Below are 20,443 nucleotides of genomic sequence, written 5' to 3'. Positions count from 1 at the left end.
TGCGCAATCTGTTTATCTGTTTCTATATCTATTTAGAGGATTTGCACTTCCTCTGTTTGATTTGCTGCACTTGATGTCCTATCTATATTCATCTGTTTGTTTATTGCCTATTAGCGCCGGAGACCCTTTAGTAGGTTATTTTACCTAGAGATGCATTGTGGTAGGCAATGTAGCCATCTACGCTCCAGGGATTCTAGGTATATGCTAGATAGATAAATGTGGCCTATCTGAGTAATGGACATTTGAGATATGCTTATAGATAAAAGTTGGATTATTATGGTTGTGCCGCAGTGTTACCCACAATAGTCCCTATCGTAAACATGGGAATAAGTCCTATTAAAAAAGCATTCAAATTCCTAAAGAATTTAGAATACAATTTCTTTTTTATATAGAATCAGCTTTTATCTAAATGTAGTAGACACAATAAAACTTATCAATCAAAACTCTTCTGTCATTCCATGAGAGATAGCAGAAACCCAACCCTGTCAAGTTTCAGCTATTATAATATTATATTAAGTTTTATGGACTTGCTACAGGCTGTCCACTTAAAAACTGGAGACAAAGGAGACTAAGCATGATAATATCAGTTCCCTCATTACCAGGCTTGATTCTACTGCATACAGGGCCCCCCACCCCGTCTTTAACCTTGTGTGAAGTGAGAAGGGAATGAGTTCTTCTGCTCCTCTGTCAGACCGTGGATGTGGAGCTTGGCTGTGACATCTGACAATCAGCCAGCAGCTTGACAGGTAAGAAGCTGCTGTCCCCCCATATCAGCAGCCAGTACTTAGTGTGGGGGCGTTGCAGGGGGAAAAAAACCAAACACTGTATGAGTGATATCTTATGTTGCATGTTTTAGGGACCCCAAAATCTTGGCGCTCTAGGTGATCGACTTGTTTTGATAATGGTAGAATCGCTCTGATTGCAGATATAGTAGAGAGGTACATCTAACAGATGCAGAACAATTCTTGCTTATTACTACCATGTTGCTGTTATTATTATTATAATTATATTTTTTATTATTATTATTATTATTATTCATATTATTATTATTATTATTATTATTATATTTAAAGTATTTGGTAGTCTTCAGGCATGGGAACTAATCACTCCACAAAGCTGCAACAGTTCCCTGATGAAGTGATTCAGGACTCTAAGCTAAATATAGATTCCAAATATTCTAATGGCTGTATCAATAGGTACACTCAAGCACAGGTAGGTAAAAGTCCTAGGGCTAGATTTACTAAGGGGTGGTCTGGTGAAACCGACGGTTTCTGCTATTTCTTTTTTACTAAAGCCCAAAAATGGCCAGAATTTATATTTTTCAAAACCACCAATTTACAAATCGCCATCCCGATTTTAAGAATGATGAACATACAAACCACTAAGTCTGGTTTTGCAAAACCACCACAAAACCGCCATCCAAATGGCCAAATGGCCAAAATTAAAGAGGTTGTGAGTGGAGAGATTGCTCAAAATGTATGCTGTTTGAGCCATTTTGTCATTCAGAGCATAAGAAAAAGCACCATTGACATTTAAATGATTTGGGCAATCATTATTTATTTATTAAGGGGCAAAGTTAATTTAATATTAACCTATGGAGGAAATTTTTAAGGGGACACTATTATAGCATTATATTATGGGAGAAATGTGACTATATAATAATATTAACTGATTATTAATGGTGGATATAATTATTTATGTTGCACATTTTGGCATTACATAGTGTCCGAATAATATAATAATTCAATAATTTTGTCCCCTTAATATAATGATTTTTTTTTATAAGCTAATATTGAGTTAATTTTGCCCCTTAATTAATAAATAATGATTGCATAAATAATTTAAATGTCAGTGGTGCTTTCTATTACGGTCTGAATAGCAAAATAGCTCAAACAGTGTGTTTGAGCTATCAAGCTGTCCAGAAGCAGGTATTAAAAATGTCCTGCTCTGTCTTTTGGATGGCAGTTTTGATTGCGGTTTTAACAAAACCACCGGTGGTTTAGACAAAACCACCGGCGCTTTAGCTTTTTCAATCTGCCACAAATTGCCATCTATTTTAAATCGCAGCCGTAAACCGCCCTATAATAAATGTGGCGGTTTGGATCACTAGACTGCCGGGGATGTGTGGCAGTTTAAAACCGCCACCACGATTCATAGTACATCTAGCCCCTAGAATTGCAGAAGAAGAGAGATTCCCCTGTGAAACTGCTAAGTGTAGATTACCACCCTACACAAATATACATTTAAAGTTGTTAGAAATATGGCTAATTATTTTTTTTATTTTTCCATTTAAGTATTTAACAGAAGATTGTCATAGGTTTCCAATAGACATGATTAATGCCACTATGTTTAATCTATAGACATAATTTGCTCTTCTAACTCTTTATTTACTGTTTCTCAGTAACCTACATGATTTCCCAATACTGTAATGGGTTCAGTTTACCCAAAACTGGTACCAAACAACATGTAGATACAGTCAATTTTTTGTTCTGAACGAGTTCATTTATCTCTAGTTTTCTCATACAATAGTCAGCTAGAGTTATTCATTCAAATGAACGAAGACTTCAAAATACTGATAAGTCCTGATAAAAATAAACATTCTCTACAATTTCAAAAACAACTGGCTTGGAGGCCAACCTAAATGAAGCAGTGAGAGTGACCATCATAGACCAGCACTGAGGGCAATCTAAAAATGCTGCTATCTTGGACTGAAGTTGGTTGTTGGGTTTTTGTGCATGGCTTAGATTTATACATGTTTAAGTAGGGCACATTAGTGAGTGCAACATTTCATATATGTGTTAGTGTGTGTGTATTATACGTGTGGCTTGCTATTTTTTTTTTTCACAGACAGGTGCATTTAAGGAAGAAAGGTGGTGGGCTTAGCATACCAGATGTGCCCAGAGAACCTTTGTATTATGATTGATATATTTTATTATTTCCCCACCCCCCCCCCCCACACCCCACCCCTGATTAGAGTACAGAAATCAGAGCCCACTATCACTAGCCAGGATTTTTAATGAGACTGGTGGGATAGATATTGCAGAGGCATCCTTTGATTCATTTATTTTATTGCAGTGTTTAATTTTCTCCTGCTATCATCTTTTACCTTTAAGCCTAAAAAGCCTAAAAAGTTCCAGTGGAGCATTCTTCCAATAGCCTATTCGATCATCCAGTTGCCTTTTGGAAAAATAACACTGAAAGCAACATTCTCGTGGCAGAATAGTGGTTTCCTAATTCCCCATGTAGAATGGATTTCTTGTGTTTTCCTTATAATGGACACATGAACATTGACATTAAAGAATATAAAAAGAGCTTGCAGATCATTCACCACTCTGTAACATCTTGGGGTTCTTGCTCCTTTGGGTAAATTTATTATGCTGCGGGTTTGAAAAAGTGGAGATGTTTCCTACAGCAACCAATCATATTCTAGTTGTCATTTTGTAGAATGTACTAAATAAATTGTAACTAGAATCTGTTTTGTTGCTATAGGCAACATCTCCACTATTTCAAACCTACAGCTTGATAAATTTAACCCCTGGAGTGATTTTTGCTGGACAGCTACTAATGGGAAGGCTATATGTCACAGGGGTCACTTCTCCCTCCTCATCCTTCTGGACCTATCCGCAGCCTTTGACACCATAGACCACCCCCTCCTCTTGCAGACCCTTCACTCTCTCGGTCTCTCTGGCTCTGTCCTCACTTGGTTCACCTCTTACCTCTCATCACTTCCTTTGGTCTTCAGTATCAACTATACGCCGATGATATTCAAATTTACTTCTCTCCTCCTGATTCCCCCCCCCCCTCTCTCATGTATCTGACTACCTCTCTTCCATCTCCTCCTGGATGTCCTCACGCTTTCTCAAAATTAACATTGCTAAAACCGAACTCATTGTTTTCCCTCCGTCTAAGTCCCCATCCCATCTGGAGCTCTCCATCACCATCAACAACTCCTCTATCTCTCCTGTCCCCAACTCAGCTGCCTGGGAGTCACCATTGACCCCTCTCTCTCTTTTGCCGGGCACTCAAAACTCATCTCTTCCGCAAAGCCTACTAGCCTTCCATCTAACCCTCTCTCCATGCTCACTCTCTTCACTTCGCTCCTCCTCAGTAGAGGGGAGCACTTGCTCCCCTCCTCCGGCTCCCTTTGTGCCTGCCATCTGTCTACCATCCCTATAGGATGTAAGCTCGTATGAGCAGGACCCTCCTCCCTCCTGTCTCTCTACTTTCTCTTCTGCTCCAACTTCAATATATTTACCTTGCCTGGAGCATCTGAAGTCTTGGTAGTACTCGTTTATTGTTTTGTACTGTTACTACCTGTACTGTCCATTGTTTATACTGTGTACAGCATTGCAGAAACCTTGTGGCGCCTTATAAATAAACAATAATACTATTAATAATAATATATGGCATTGTATTTATTTCCATTACTACACTTCTAATTTCTCTGTGAATGCATGGAGGCACAGGTATGACTTTCCAGCCTCATTTGGTTGAACAACTGTTTTGCTCAGATCTTTTTTGACTGACAAATAACATATGTCATAAAACTCTTGAAGAGTATTCTGTGATGGTGACAGAATGCAAAAACTTAGCTACTCGATAACTATCCTAAACTATTTCAGGACCATGTTATATAAGGACAAAATTCTAAAGTATTAACATATTCATACATCCTAATAGTCCAAGTTTTTTGTTGTCGAGTGAGGCATTAGCTTAACATTTCAAGGGAGTTGTCACATAAAGACCCACAACACATACGTGACATATGAGGGTGAAAGGGTTAATTTAATAAAATGACCTGTCTACAAAATTAATAAAATCCTGTATATCACATTCACTATTAAACACAAAGTTTTACAACTACCAAGATTTCATTCCAGAGCTGACACTCTTACGTCTTCAGTTATTCCTTGACTGATCCCAAAATAAAATCACAATCGAACTTAATCAGAGTTACTGTAAAACAAACAATTCCCTGCATAAATAAATGGTTGTAAAAACCAAGCCTATATGACGTGAATTCTTCAAGAACACAAGAAAGACCATTATCATTAAATGGAGTTTAATGTAGCAAAACGTCAAAATGCTTATTGGTGTTAATGAATTGGCATGCAAAAATATAGTGCAAAAAGGTTTTCTTAAAATAAAACAAAAATTGTCATAGTACACTTATGTACTTTCTTGCATAATTTGCCACCTGGGGAAGGCAAGAAAGCATGCACAATTTATCGGTAGAAAACTTAGCCCTGACAACTGATAATTTCTAAAGTGATTTTATTAGTTGCAAAATTATCTTCCTGTGTCATTATAGTAAGAGGTGTGCTGGTATGCTAATGTTTTCTTTTATAACATTTGTATTGCCCTTTTTCAAAAACAGTTTCAGTAATGAGTTCTATAACGCATTGCTAAATATATAAATATAATTCTAACTATTAAAACTCTCTTCTGGAACATGTCAGGGATAAGACATTAAGTCTAGCTAAATTCTAAGTCACAGTGTAAAAATAATGCTGTCTATTATTTGTGTGCTACATGCAAAAGCAGTCAGTATTCCCTGCATGTAAGACAAATAAATAAATGTACTTGTACCCACTGTGTTGCAACATGGTTAGAAAAATTGGGAGAAAATTTGCACCTTTTTTGCTTTACTTCTAATTCTAAATGAGACCCATTATATATCTATAGCTTCCTTATGGGGCTGGTATATTGATTACACTCAAATGTATACAGAGGTCTTCTCAAACATGGATTATGGAAAGCATACTTGCCAACTCTCCTGGAAAGTCCAGGAGACTCCTGAAATTCCCGGGCGAGCTGGCATTTCTCCCGCATCCTGGATTTCACTGAGAATCGCGTCATTTGATTCACGCCATTTTGGAGGGTGGGAGGGGGCGGGGCGAGGCCAATTGCATCAACTAGTTTCCGGGAGTTGGCAAGTATGATGGAAAGTATTGCTTATGTTTTCTATAAGGAAATATAATACACTTGAAGTTGGAAAGAACTATGGTTCTTTCCAGCTAAAAGAAATCCCATTCTTTTAGTATCTATGGGCTAGGCAATAAACACATAGGCCCTGATTCACGTACGTCCATTTGTGTAGCATATCTTGCATGAGATACCTCTGTACATGCTCAGAAACGGACCGTACGCCAATGAACGCAATTGCATGCAATTCATGTCCAAACACAAATGACACTTATGAAAGCCTATGACTTGAGGAGCGGAACCGAGGGCAATCCAAGGGTGTTCTGATGCCGATGTGGCCAATTCAAGTTCTGTGTTTCTCGTAAGTATGGTTTCAACTGTTTCATTTGCCCCAGCTACAGGGCAGGTGTAAGTGGCACAGCATAGTCTTTCGTTTAAAAACTATACTAGCTAGCACAGAACATGTGTATGCAAGTAAGATTGACTATAAAAATGCACTGTATATACAGTACACATTGAAAGAGTCTTGATTTATGTATTGAATGTAAAAAAAAGATCTTGATTTGAATACAGTCGTAACTAGTCTCTAGTACTGTACTGTTTTACAAATGCAACGTCTGTGCAAGTTGCATTTTAGAATAAATCAGGTCCATATTTGTCTGGACATCTCTGAATAAGCAATCAAAGCCAGGTGACTCCCTGAAGCATACATTAACCAACATTAACCCCTTGTTTGCTTATACACAGTGATTTTCTGGAAACCATGTTATCTAAGTCACCACATTATGGTAATAGTTTCCTATTTAACCTGATTTGGCTATAATCCAAGATGCATTGGGGAAACAGCTGGGTTAATTGGGTGTATTACCAAATGTTGTCTTGGTTTTTGTCATATGCAAGCTAATTACTAGTCATATAAAACTGCAAATATGTGTTTGTGAATAAATTCATAGTATTGGCTTGGTGTGGCTCAAATGAACTCTGTGTCCAACCATGGGTTAAAACCTGAAAGAGTGGGATCTTAAATTAATGTATCTCTTTGATTGTGTTAAACTCTTCTGTTCTCCTCATGGCCTATTTATGGATTGAGAGTTCCAGACATGTAGGTACAGATGAGTGCTCAATACCAATGTATGGCATGGGTCATAAAAGCTCTAGAAAGCTCTCTTTAAGGTTATTTGAATCTTATCGATGATATCCAACAAACAGACTCCTCACACTCTGGGTGATTCTGTGATATCTAAGGAGTCATGTCTAGTATGTAAATGAAGGGAAACGTATGACCCGGGGACTGTGGATACCCTTAGCAGGTCCTGTAAAGCTAACACTTTTGTTTACTTTCAAAGGTCAATTTCAAATTGAGAAGTGTCCCTTTATTACTGTTCACCCACAGACAGAAACTGATCATTCATAAATTTACCATTATACCTTTGTACGTCATATTTTTAATTGTTTTTGATCTTAAGTGTTGTGGATTTATTTTTCTATATTAAATTACACTTAATAAGTTCATGTATCTGTGTTCTTAAAAAATCACGTGTCAGACTTAGCTTGATATTAGAATGCTACATAGTTGAAACAGAGGAGATAATTTGGATTATGACAACTCTGGATCAGGGGAGATCATTTGGTTTATGATAACTCTGTTAAAAAGAAATTCTGATAGATTAGTTTAAAGGGAGAAACATAGACTTCCTGAGTAAGAGTGAGCTCTTCAAAATAAAACCTTAGTGGTGGCATAATTGGTAAGGCAAAGTTAGTGTATGGGACAGAGAGGGAGAATGTCAATCATTTTTAAACAGACCATGTGGTTGTGTTTTGATTAACCCTTTGTCACACACATTACATAGAATCAGGTGAGTGCTGAATTGAATTGCGACAGTTGCAAGGTATGACATATTGATACATTTATATAGTATATCTGCAGTACTTTACTGGTTTAATGTTTCACTACAAGGTAGCAGTTGTAAGATTTCCCTGCTAGTATTTTACGTAAAGCATAAGATACATTAGATAAAATAAAATTAAGAAAAAATAAATAAAGTTAATATAAAGTAAAATTAAATCTATTCAGGGATTCACTAAGCAAAATATAGTGCATTATAATATAAAGTAGAATCAAAAGTTTGGTGATTGGTTAAAAAGTCAGCATCCAGTTTGTGCAAAACATAAACTGTGAGAAATTCTGTAAACAATGATATTGATATTAGAACTTACGTTTTATGCACATATGTAAAATGGAAGACAATAGTTTTACAAGGAGGAGTGAAGGTATAGCATACCACCGTATACTAGTCCACTTCAACCACTGCATATATGTGTGTGTATTTGTGTATCTGTGTGTGTCGGGAATGTTTATGAAGGAGATAGAATCTTTGAAATGTATGAGGTGATATGCTGGCTGCAAGCAATCAGCTGTAGGCGCAGATTGCCAGCAGTTACATTTTATTACTTGACTTTAGCAATGCTGTGCCCAGTTTGAAAATACACTTCAAATCATTTATTTGTCTGTTTATTATGTTTGGAAAGATCTTAATTGTAGGAACTTTTGATAGCTAAACATATAACTAACGTATTCATGGTCACTCGCACCTCATTTTACGGCGTCCACCTTTCTCTGAGTAAGACCTTGTGTATGTTCTTTTTTTATCCCTCACCCACTCCTCGCCATTGCTTCATCTAATGGATTTGGCTACTAAATGAAGATTGTGCATTCAAGGCCTGTGTGCTCAGGGCTTGAATCCAACCACACAATCCTTCATCCTACTAAAGCATACTAAAAGTTAGTTCAGTGAAACTTTAAAGACATAGCCACTATAGCTAGCACTACAAATAAATGATCAAAATTAACAGGTGCAGCGAAGAGCTCTTGAAGCATTTGAACCTTAGTGATAAGGTTATAATAAATGTTCAAACAAAAGTAATTTTACTTTGCTTTTAATGTCAGGATGGTAAAGTAAATTGACAGCATAGAGTTCAACAGATAGATAGATAGATAGATAGATAGATAGATAGATAGATAGATAGATAGATAGATAGATAGATAGATAGATAGATAGATAGATACCACTTCCTAGCCACTGGTCGCTATCTGCCATCGGTCACCACTGAGCAATGAAACAGACAGGTTTAAATAGTTTACACCCATCCCACAGCCCTAACTTGATGGACAGATCACACTCCCACCTTGCCTTTAAAAGGGAACTCATTGGCAGGTGCCCTGTGCTGATTGCAGACACACCATTTCCTGCTGCTTGCTGTGGAAAAGATTTTTTTTTAAACCACTTCAAAACATGTAAGTTAAATCAGACTATTTACTATTATTTTGTCACACATATGTTAGACATGTTAATGGAAACGTTCCCATGCGAATGCGAGCAGAATGAGGTCAAACTTGGCGCAGTTAATATGTTGAAAACATTAATTAGCTTTTTCCCCATATTATATTTTATATTAAATGATAGAAATACATTAAACTTATTTGCATGTTGCTGCAATAATGATTAGGTTGCGAACTAATTGCATTGCAAGCGATTGTAGTGTACAGAAATAATTTATTACCACTTTCAACCAATCATCAAACTTCAACTCTCTCACTCTCTCTCTCTCATAATATAACTATCTATCTATCTATCTATCTATCTATCTATCTATCTATCTATCTATATATAAAGAATCTGAGCTGTGTAAGTTTTCTAGAGATGGGGTTTTCAAAGGCAGCGCTTGTCTCCGTGCTGCTGTAAGTTCCAATTCCTTATTTGCAGTCAGATTTCAGTAATTGTTAGTGTTCAATTCTCCAATGTATGGATGGGGACACTACTGTCTTGCCTTGCACTTGGATTGGTATCAGCGGATGATACCGGAGGTTTAAATGAGTATGCTTGAAATTTCCGTATGTTTGAATTTTTTACATTCACCCTGACATATGGGTCGCTTTCTGTGATATATCACTTTGTCTGGTTCTACTCTGTTCTAAGTAATACATCGACTGATTCAGACTTAGGTACTCTATACACTCCCAAATCACCAGCAGGTGTGCTAGGACTTTAATTTTACTATATAAGCTTATCAGAGGGAGGAATTACCTCTCATTCCTTATAGCTGCACCACTTCACACAAAATATTTCTTTAATACTCCTCAAACAAAAATATGTGCAGTTAAGTGCAATATCTAATAGTAGTTTGCCTCTGCTTATTATGGTTTGAAGCTATTTCGAGGAGATATCGCCTTGCTACCACTTTAGAATATGATAAGGTTTTTTTCTCAAAATAAAGTTTCAATAACATACCCTTCACTGCTATCACCACAAGATCTGCTAACATCAACTCATTCAGTATCTACATATTTGTTGGATTGGCAGAGAAAAAATTTGGAAATGTAAATTCAACATGAGCGTGAACTGACCACAATTTTTAGGAGATATTCTTCCTTATGTGAGAAAGCAAACTCGATCCACCAAGATCAAATAAATTCTATGTGTCGTGGGACTGAATAGAAGGACTATGTCTTCTATTTAGGATGACCCAGTCGCCATGCACCTCAAAACTGGAAAGCCTCATGAAGTCTGGGAGGGAGTTAGCTAAGATATCTTGCAGTCTATGAGATTATAAAGTAGATTGGTCTAGTGATGCAATAAGGATTTCTTCTTTTTATAATGTTTCTGTACATCTATATAGGATGGGTTGCATCCATCCAGGTGGAACATATGGTTGTTGACATGAAAATTCATTATCATTTTAAGCACTAGTTAAAATACATAATTCACAATAATTTGTAATTTCTCTTAGAACACAATTGTTTTTTGCTTTTTTTTCACGGATTAAATGAGTTAATCAGTGAAAATGTCTGAATATAACACACAAAAACAATAAAAAAGATTTAGGAAAATGTTTACATGCACACCACAATATTATTTATAGCATTTTTTTTAATATTAAATAGAGTCCACAAAATATCCATATTTAATATTTTCCTTATTTAAATGTGATAAATCTACTTAGATAATACAATGTATTACATATAGAACGCCTACTGTATTTTGCCAAATAAATTGAATATACATGCAGACTGTTGAACACTTATGTTAAAGCTGCATTAGTGAAATGTGATTAAGGAATATTTTTAATTAGAATCAAAGCAAGTGGCTAAAAGGATTTAAGGTGCCAGATGTCAAAACTGGCATGAATATGTAAACTTAGAAGCGATTTCCTTACACCAGGTAGCATATGGAACTGAGACTCTTTGACATGAATTGAAGTCGGTACACTACAGCAGTAAGAAGAACGACTTGAAATAATAAACTTGTTAAGCCTTTCAACAGGATGTGTAGTTATGGGTGTGTAACACTTACGACTGAGGAGTTATTCATAGTGCTCAATTAACGATTGGAATAAGGAAGATGACATCATCAGGCAGAGTGCAGAGATCTGCACATCTAAAACATTTCTGATTCTTGGCTTGATATCTCAGGTTAGATTGTTAGGATTAAAACTCAAAACTTTCACCTGGTGCTATTGGGAACTTCATGACTTACACAGTGACAATAGCATATGTCATTGTCAAGCATATTAAATTGCATTTCAGGCCTATGATCAGAATGCTTTACTAAATTGATATGTAACACTAAGAGAAAGGGCCCAATATATAAGGGAGTGAAATAATGAATTTTCTGCTTTTAATTCTATTTGCAGAATTATGTTTTGCAACTAACAACACTTACCTTGTTTTGCTTATTTAAAATGCATCAACACTCTTTGCTATGTAATCACACTGAGGTCATGAGTTCGATTCCCAACCTTGGCCTTATCTGTGTGCAGTTTTTATGTTCTCTCCGTGTTTGCGTGGGTTTCCTCCAGGTGCTGCGGTATCCTCCCACATTCCAAAAGCATACTGGTAGGTTATTGGCTGCTACTAAATTGTCCTTAGTCTCTCTCGGTCTGTGTGTGTGTGCATGTTAGGGGATTTAGATTGTAAGCTCCAGTGGGGCAGGGACTGATGTGAATGAGTTCTCTGTAGAGCGCTGCAGAATTAGATGCACTATATAAATAAATAGATGATGATGATGATGATGATGATGATGATGAATTGAGTAGAATTGTACATGATCAGACTTCACCAGTAGCGTAATGACAATTTTACATGGTGCAAACCAAACAAAAAACAATAAGAACTACCAGCCATTCTGTACTAAAAAAGGAAATCTTTAAAATGAAAAGGAAAAAGAATTATATTGCCAAAAAATAACATTGTAAAAAATGTATTAAAAAGTTAAGAATCATTTGTCTATATTTTTTAATCTAAAAATCCTGAAAATTTGAAAATAAACATTTTAATAAAGGAAATAATTAAGAACCCTGTGAATGAATTTTCCTTCCTACATTGACAATTGCTCTACTGACTTAAACCACATTAGTCTTCCCATAAAACATAATGGCTCCACTGACCTCAGAAGCAGTAGTTTCCCTGCAGAAAGTAATGGCTTCATTAACTTAAATAATAGTAATGTCGCTATAGGAAGTAATGGGTTACACATGGTCTGAGGGGGAAAAACACTACAGGAAAAAAAGTTTGGAAAGGCAAAAATAGACAAAGCATATCTAAAGAATTTACTGTGATTCAGTTTGTAGGTGGAAATGGTAAATATGGTAATCCTTGTCAATTATTTCATGTATAGACAGGCAGATAATGTTAGTATACTTTGTCAAGGCAAAAGTAGGCACCTAAATGCCCATATTTTCAAGCCATCATTTTATTTTAGAAGTGAAAGTATATTTTATTACCTGCATTAAGTGTACAAACAAAAGAAATGGCAATATGTAATTTCTGTAAATTAACAACCCTATCACAAAATATTTTTACTTTAATTTCTGACCTGTCAACCTTGGTTTGATAATTTTTTTTTACTGTGGTTCAGGGTGCCAGTTATATCAATATTTCTCATGTAATTATTCAAGTCCACCTCCTCATTAATTATCTCCCTATGCAGATCTGTGATGCATTGTAGATAAGTAGTATATGAATGTTTGTACAGTTGTATACCCTTTAATTAAATATGTAAAATGTAATAATCCATATTATTATTTTTAATTTTTATAATATGCATATTCTCATATAGCAAAAATGAGAACTAGTAGTGTACTCGTAGGTAATAAACTGAAAGCAACATTTCATAAACTGCAGATAACAAGTGATAGAATGGCAATTTAATAAAGCAGAACTCAATTATTCTATTGTCGGAGCAGAGCCATAAGTGGATGTTTAATGCCCTGGGCAACTGAGAACACCCCCTCACACCCCATCTTGGGTGATGTAAATGTCAGCAGTGATGCTCCACCAGGAAGGCATAACCATTCTATGGTGGGGACTTTCCTAGCCTCTATAAGCGCAAGACCATTTTCCAATGCTGTGCTCCACTCTCCTGCCTGTTCTTGTAGTTTTAACTACGTGGTGCTGCTACTGGTGTCTTAAGCTCTGTTGCTGCTTGGCCAGATCCAGCAATATTAGAATCCTGTTTAGAAATGAGAGCAGTGAGTGAACCATGTAGGCCCTCCCTCCCACTCAGCCAACTGAACATTAAATCAGTAGCTTTGTTTTAATTGAATTAACAGGCCTCCCTCCCGAATCAGCCCCAGAGTTGAATTGTTAGCATTTCCATTTAACAAATATGCGTATTTCCCTCCATGTAGTCAAGACATTAAATTAATAGCACCCATATTATTAGCTTAATAATTAGGCCTCCTTCCCCCCTAACCAACCTGAAATAATATTAATATCTTTTATGTTTAAATAATACATCTCCTTCCTCCAAAACCAGCCCCAACATTAGATTAATAGCCTTCCCATTTGTTATGTAGATCTATTTTCCCCTACCACCCCTAACACTAAATTAATAGCATTCCTATTTTATAAACCAACATATTCCAACCAAATCCCCGTCCCCATTCCCACCAGAACCGACATTAAATTAACAACAGAACTTGTAGAGAGCTAGGTATTTAATAAAAAGGACTTTTCCTTACGAGCCCCAAAATCAAATCAATAGCAATCAAATTTCCCCAATATTTAATAGAGACTTTTATTGCTGGTAAAGGCATCATCTTCTTTTGAACATATTACTGATTTATTTTTTTAGCTATAATTAATTACTGTTAAGTTATTGAGTTTCATAGTATTCATGTGACATATATTTATGGCCTAGAAAGAAAATCCCCCCTTATCTCCAATCCCCAGCTCCCTGAATCCCCCTTCTTCTCTCCAGCCCCATCTAACCCCCCATTCCCTCCAGCCCTCTGTCCACTGTTCTCTCCCTCTCCACCATGTATTCTACAGCCTCCCCCTGTTCTTTCCAGCCACCTCCCCCCATTTTCTTCAGGTCCAACTCCCACATTTTCTCTCACCCCCATTTTCTCCAGCCTCTCTCCTGTTTTCTCCAGCCATCTCTCCTATTTTCCCCTGCGCCCTCTCCACTATGTTTTCTCCATCCTTCTCTCCCCTCATTCTCTCCAGCCCATTCTCCCCTGTTTTCTCCTTCACCCTCTCCACCATGTTTTCCACAGCCCCTCCCCATGTTCTTTCCAATCATCTCCCCCCATCTTTTCCAGCCCCCTCTCCCCCATTTTCTCCATCCATCTCTCCCGTTTTATACAGCCAACTTTTCCCCCACTATTTCATAAGTAATTTAATTACCTTCTTTTTCTTATTTCCCACTTCTCTGCTGCTTCCATTTTCTTCTTTGCCTTGCTGGCTCCTCTAAGCTCCTAACCAATGATAGTGTTGTGCTGCAGGGAGCCGGGCGCCCTTTCACCTATCATTGGACAAGTGTTGAAATGCAGTGCTGCCCTGTGTCATTTTTCACAGGGCAGCACAGGAGATATGCTGTTGTAATGCATATAAGTGTTGCTAGTGATTTCCAATTCTGAAAACAAGAACAATTTTAAACAAGTTAATATTTTACTCTAGCCCCATCAAATAATTGAAATCTCCCAATGTGCTTCTCACACCAAAAATAGTTGTGCACCCCTGATTTATTATTTAGTATGATACTGTGACTGGATCACTATTAAATAGCTTTTGGTAAAAATTTATAGCGCAGGGCACTTATTTATGTAATTGCACGAGCACTTCTTTTTGATATTGTGTATATTGTGAGATAGGAAATTGTTATTTCTGAGACCAGGGGAAGATATTCGTCTCTTGTTTAACCTTGCTATAGGATATGCCTATTTCTGATGTATATATCTGATACAACGAGCCTGAGTTTGCCAAGCCTTTGGTGTATTGTGATGTGGGGAAGTAGATTGTTTTGGGTTTTTTGTTCTGTGGTAATGGGTATCCGGCGACTGTCTGAATTATTCATGCCAGTCAGACTTTTTGACTTGCTAGTGGGTCTCCTGCTTCTGAAATAAGATCCAGGAAATCACAGCAAGGGTTTTAAGTATTTCATAGCTAAGTATAAATATTAGTGGCTTCGCAATACATGTAAATCTATGTTTGTGTAAATAGAGTATATCCTGATGCTAAAAATAGCATGTATCTAAAAGGTATAAATGCACAGACTTGTACACTGAAATGTATCATTCTGATGTTCCATCTGACCTGGCCACTGATACCTTAAATCAGTGTGACTGTCCTTGTCAGGACATTTGAGCAATAAACATCACTCTGCTTCAAAGACCTGCTTGACAACTTCTTCAATATCGCTGCAAATCCTGTGACCTGCCGATTAGATCCTAAATCTAATCCGTTCTCCGGCTGATTCTGAGTTTTGGACCCAAGCTTTTCCAGTACCACTGCTTTGCCTGCTACCTGCAGCTCTGGTCAGTGTGATAGGCCAGGGAGAATCCATCCACAGCAACCCGGATCCATAGTAAGAAGTCCGGAGTTACCAGGCTAAGTGTACCAGCAGAGGAGTACACCAGCAGTGACAGTTACCCTGAAGGAACGTGGTTCTGAGCACCATAAAGGAGTTCAGTGGTGGCAGCAGGCCCCTCCCACTGCGGCAGGAAGGGCGTATTCAAAATAGCAACAGGGAACGGTGGCAAAGTAAGCCCAGCCGGTTCCCAGCAACAACAGACAGGGTGGCATAGGCGGTCCATCCTGTCACAGATACATTTATATTTCTGTGCTGATCAGAAATCAGTTTGTCTCTCAATTGCATCACACCTTTTTGTATATGGGTATTATTTGAATGTGGAAGTTTGTAATAAAAAATTAGGAATTGACAAGACGATATCTTGCTTCACTACTTTGAAATATAATGTCTTTCATCATTATAACCTCTACATCAGAAAGAGTGAGTTAATTACTAATCAGCTGTAATAAAGCTTGGGGAACTTGGGTCTCAGATTGTATCAATGACTCGTTAGGAAGAATATGTTGGGAGGCATGAATGTGGGACTTGCTGATAATTGTACTCTCCAATAAAGTCTAATATTTCACTAGAGCTGTCCAAAGCATATCTCTTTAAAGTGAATAGACATTATCAGTTAATCTATCTATTTCTAAGCACATGAAATAACGGAGCTTTCCAATAAAAACACAGTATCAGTTTTCACACGTCATACAAGTGATTGCTTCTCTGAGCTCCTTGCACATTGTTATTGACTGTTCAAAATCCATTGTTTCTTGTTTATACATCATAGAAGTATATATGTGCCCAATGAGGAAAGATTAGATATGATTTAAAAAATGTGGCATAGTTTGAAGATGACAAATCGCTTTTTCGGATTTCATGCTGTAAAAATTGTCCAAATCTAGAACAAAACTACATTCAAAAATATTTTTCTATTATATCTTTCTTTCGTAAACTTTTTTTTTGTTTAAATTGATAATAAAAGGATTGTTAAGTGATTTAAAGAAAATAGAACTACTTGCCCAATTTTGCAAATTGAACCACAGGAGAGTCACTAATTTCTAGTAGAGATGAGCGACTATACCTGTTCAGTCTGCAGATGGTTCAAATTTTACTTGTTTGGATATTTCAAAATGTATCTGTGGGTGAAATTAAGTGTTTCAGTGTGTGTTATTTTCCATCAAAGCACTAGTGAAAATGATTAACAGGTCATTAATCAGAGATCTGGTTCCACTGATACAATCAGAAACCTGGAATCAGACCTCAAGTCCAAATAAATTAAATTCTGAACTGTAGAGTATAAATTACATAGTACAGTCAATGTATATATAAGCGTATATATGTCTATGTTTTTGATTCGTGCATACACAGGTGCAGACCCCCAAGAACACCTCTCTTTTTAATTTCAAATATTACGTTTATAACACTTTATAAGTCTCACTTTATCCTCATCATATGTGTTCTGAAAATAAGGAGACTTCTGCCCTACCTTCAAAATATCGTAATTTCTTTATTTAAACATACATTGGATTAATGCTGCATATTATTTTACATTTTATCTTAACAGCACTTAACTATTGACAATCATAAGGTCCGATAAAGGGTAAGTTTAAGGTCTATTTACGTGGATGCACGGCAATACCTTGCAAAAACAGGAGCACTTTCAAATTACTATCCCTTTCTTGTCAATTAAATATCTTGTACTGTAAAATGTTTTTGAAGATTCACAGAAAGTCTATTTTTTACATGTACCCAACAGGAATAAGAAACGTCCCCATCCACCTAGCTAGCTTCACCCAACATTTCATACAACAATTATAATTTCGCTAATCGATACACAAAAACAGAGGTGAGTGATCTGCAAATCCACTTTGGGATGTCACTGAGGGACTCCTATGCTGTGCCTATTCTTTGTATATGAATGTATCGATACTGACCTTCCTTCTTTTTTTCTTTGTACATTATCATGTCGACATTTTGAATGTCGACATTTTGACTGCATCCCTTTTCTGGGATTAAGAAGTTTTGTATAGTAAGACTAACCTGCATGAAGAACGATATTGGCAAAGCAGGTTTTCGAACATTTTCAGGAAGGCCCATTCAGCCATATTTTAGACACAGCAGTTTAAAAGACAAAAGAGGATGGAGGATTTTTTCATAACTTTTTCCAATTTAATTTTTAGCCATTTAAAACTAAAGACTGGCAGAAAACTTATCCATGAATCCTGGCAAAGGTGAGGGTTTTATGCTGGACTGTGTGGAAAGTTTGTACATTTTTACACTATTGCATTATTTGAATGTAAGATTGGGAGCAGCATGCATTGTGTTAACTGTCAGTATAAGAACAGATGCAGCCTGAGACAGTCCATTGATCTTTTGCTGCCATCCCCTTGCACAGTAAATATTAAATAAGAGCTATGGTTCCTTCATAAAAGGCCATATTCACATCCCCACCAATAAAAAATATAATTAATCCTGGGTTTTGATACTGGGGTATTTCTTTTCATTTTCACCAGCTGCTAATTTTCCCAGCACCTTTGGGCTGTGGGAGATGAGATATTACATTGGTTTTCCAGCTAGTGTGGAACTAAAAGTCCCAGAGAATACATGTTGGAACTTGCAGTTATACAATAAATGTTGCTTTACACATTGCCTAAGCCTAGTACAGTAGATAAATGAATATATTAAATAAATGATAAAGTTTCTGTCATATTTATAAATTAATCTTAAATACCCCAAAGTATTTACCAAACCTTGTTCTAAATATTTTATATTGAATTATATATTCTCCTTAGTCATTATTAGACATAATCTACGGAGCAATGTAATTTAATCTAAAAATTTAAAATGTAAAAATCTTCAGATTTTCTTTCTTGATGGTGTAGTCCAAAGCTACAATAAAAAAAAACCAGAACAGAAACTCACCCAACCTTATCCTCTACGATATGTTGGCGTTAGCAGTCGCATCGGCCGCTCGGGCCACCTAGTTCGTTCCTGCCCTATCAAGTCGGGAAATGCCAAAGCCTAAGCACTATAGGCAAAAGCCTATAGCGTCCTGTTCCAGTACTGCTGCTTGCTATTTTGTTCCTGTGTTTGGTGTTTAACCTGAGATTGATTACCCGTGTATGACCCTTGCCTGTTCCTGGAATCTGAACCTGTGCTTCTGACCCTGATCTTTTGCCTGAACCCGGATTCTGAACCTCTGCTAGTGACCCTGATCTTACGCCTGTCCCTGGATCCTAAACCTGTGCCTTGACCTTTCTGCCTATACCTGACATATCCTCTGGTGCCCTGCCAGTCCACTGACATCTGACCTGTCGCTACTCTGTGTACAACCACCTATACCTGTGCGCTACCATCTAAGCATAAACTCATACTACTCTGAGCATAAGACCTGGGGGCATCTGAGTACCTGTGAGCACAACCAGTCTCTACGGGAAAGGCGGCTGCTAAAGGTGAAGACCTCTTCTCCTGTTCTATGAGTTTATGCCGCACTGGTGGCCATAACAGTTGGTTCAAACTTAACAGATTCGCAGAGAAGAGTCTCTTATATAGACTCTCCATAAAACTATAACCAATTAAAAAATGTGGACATTTAAATATGTTTCCCAACACTCTCATTCACCTCTGGGAATCTTTCAGTGTGTGCATGACCAGGGCCGGATTAACCTGAGGTCTAATTGGGCCATAGCCCAGGGGCCTCGGGCATCCAGGGGGCCCTTCAAAGTCCTCAGCAGCATTATTAATCGGTCCGGGGGCGGGGGCGCTCCCAGCCCGATCAATGCTGCTGAGCACTGTCATTGCAGTCATCCATCCCCGGCGCTCAGTAATCTGCTTACTGAGGAGATCTCGCGAGAGTTCACTCTCGAAAGATCTCCTCAGTAAGGAGGTTACAGCGCGCCACGAAAGGAGGACTGCAGTGACAGGTAAGCTCTTGGGGGGCCTCACGGGGGGAGGTGGGCGGCTCACATTGGGGGCCTCATGGAGGAATGAAGGCCCCCTTAGCCCAGGGACCTCCATTCCCTTAATCCGGCCCTGTGCATGACAGACAACTCTGATGAAAGCACAAAAAGAAGAGGACAGAAAAACAAGGAAAATTCAATGCTAAAAGTAAAAGAAAATAGTGAAAACAATAAAGGAGAGTTTGGGATGAAGAAAACTAAAAGTAAAGAAGATTAAAGAAAAAATAAATGTTTTAAAATGGCAGTGGTGAGTATATTTTTTATTTTGTGTGCCTAGTAATGTATTGAGAAGGGGTTTAATGGGCAAATACACAAGAATCCTAGAGAGCTGGCATAGTTGCGACCCTTAGTTCCATATTTTCTACTTTAGCCATCACTACTCTAGGGTGAATAAGAAGACTCCCTATGCTTTACATTGCTGGTGCTGGTTGTAATTAGTATAAGGAGAGCCACCTACTTTAGTTTGGCCCCTTCTACTAATGCAATCATCCGAGCTACAGGCTAGATCTTGTAATTTTTGAAACCCCATATTGCAGGTTGCCCAAAATCATGGTGCCAACCTAGTTCCACAGGGAATCATAAAGAGGTTGCGTAGCTATTTGTTTCTCTAGCCATCACATTACAAGAGTGTCTTCCAGCTCTGGCTTGTTCTTATTAGTAAAGAGGGGATCTAGCACTATTTCCCCCCCTTTATTAAAGCGGTAA

The sequence above is a fragment of the Mixophyes fleayi genome, chromosome 5 (assembly GCF_038048845.1).
Source record: "Mixophyes fleayi isolate aMixFle1 chromosome 5, aMixFle1.hap1, whole genome shotgun sequence".
Classification (NCBI taxonomy): domain Eukaryota; kingdom Metazoa; phylum Chordata; class Amphibia; order Anura; family Limnodynastidae; genus Mixophyes; species Mixophyes fleayi.
This window is presented reverse-complemented; position numbering follows the sequence as displayed.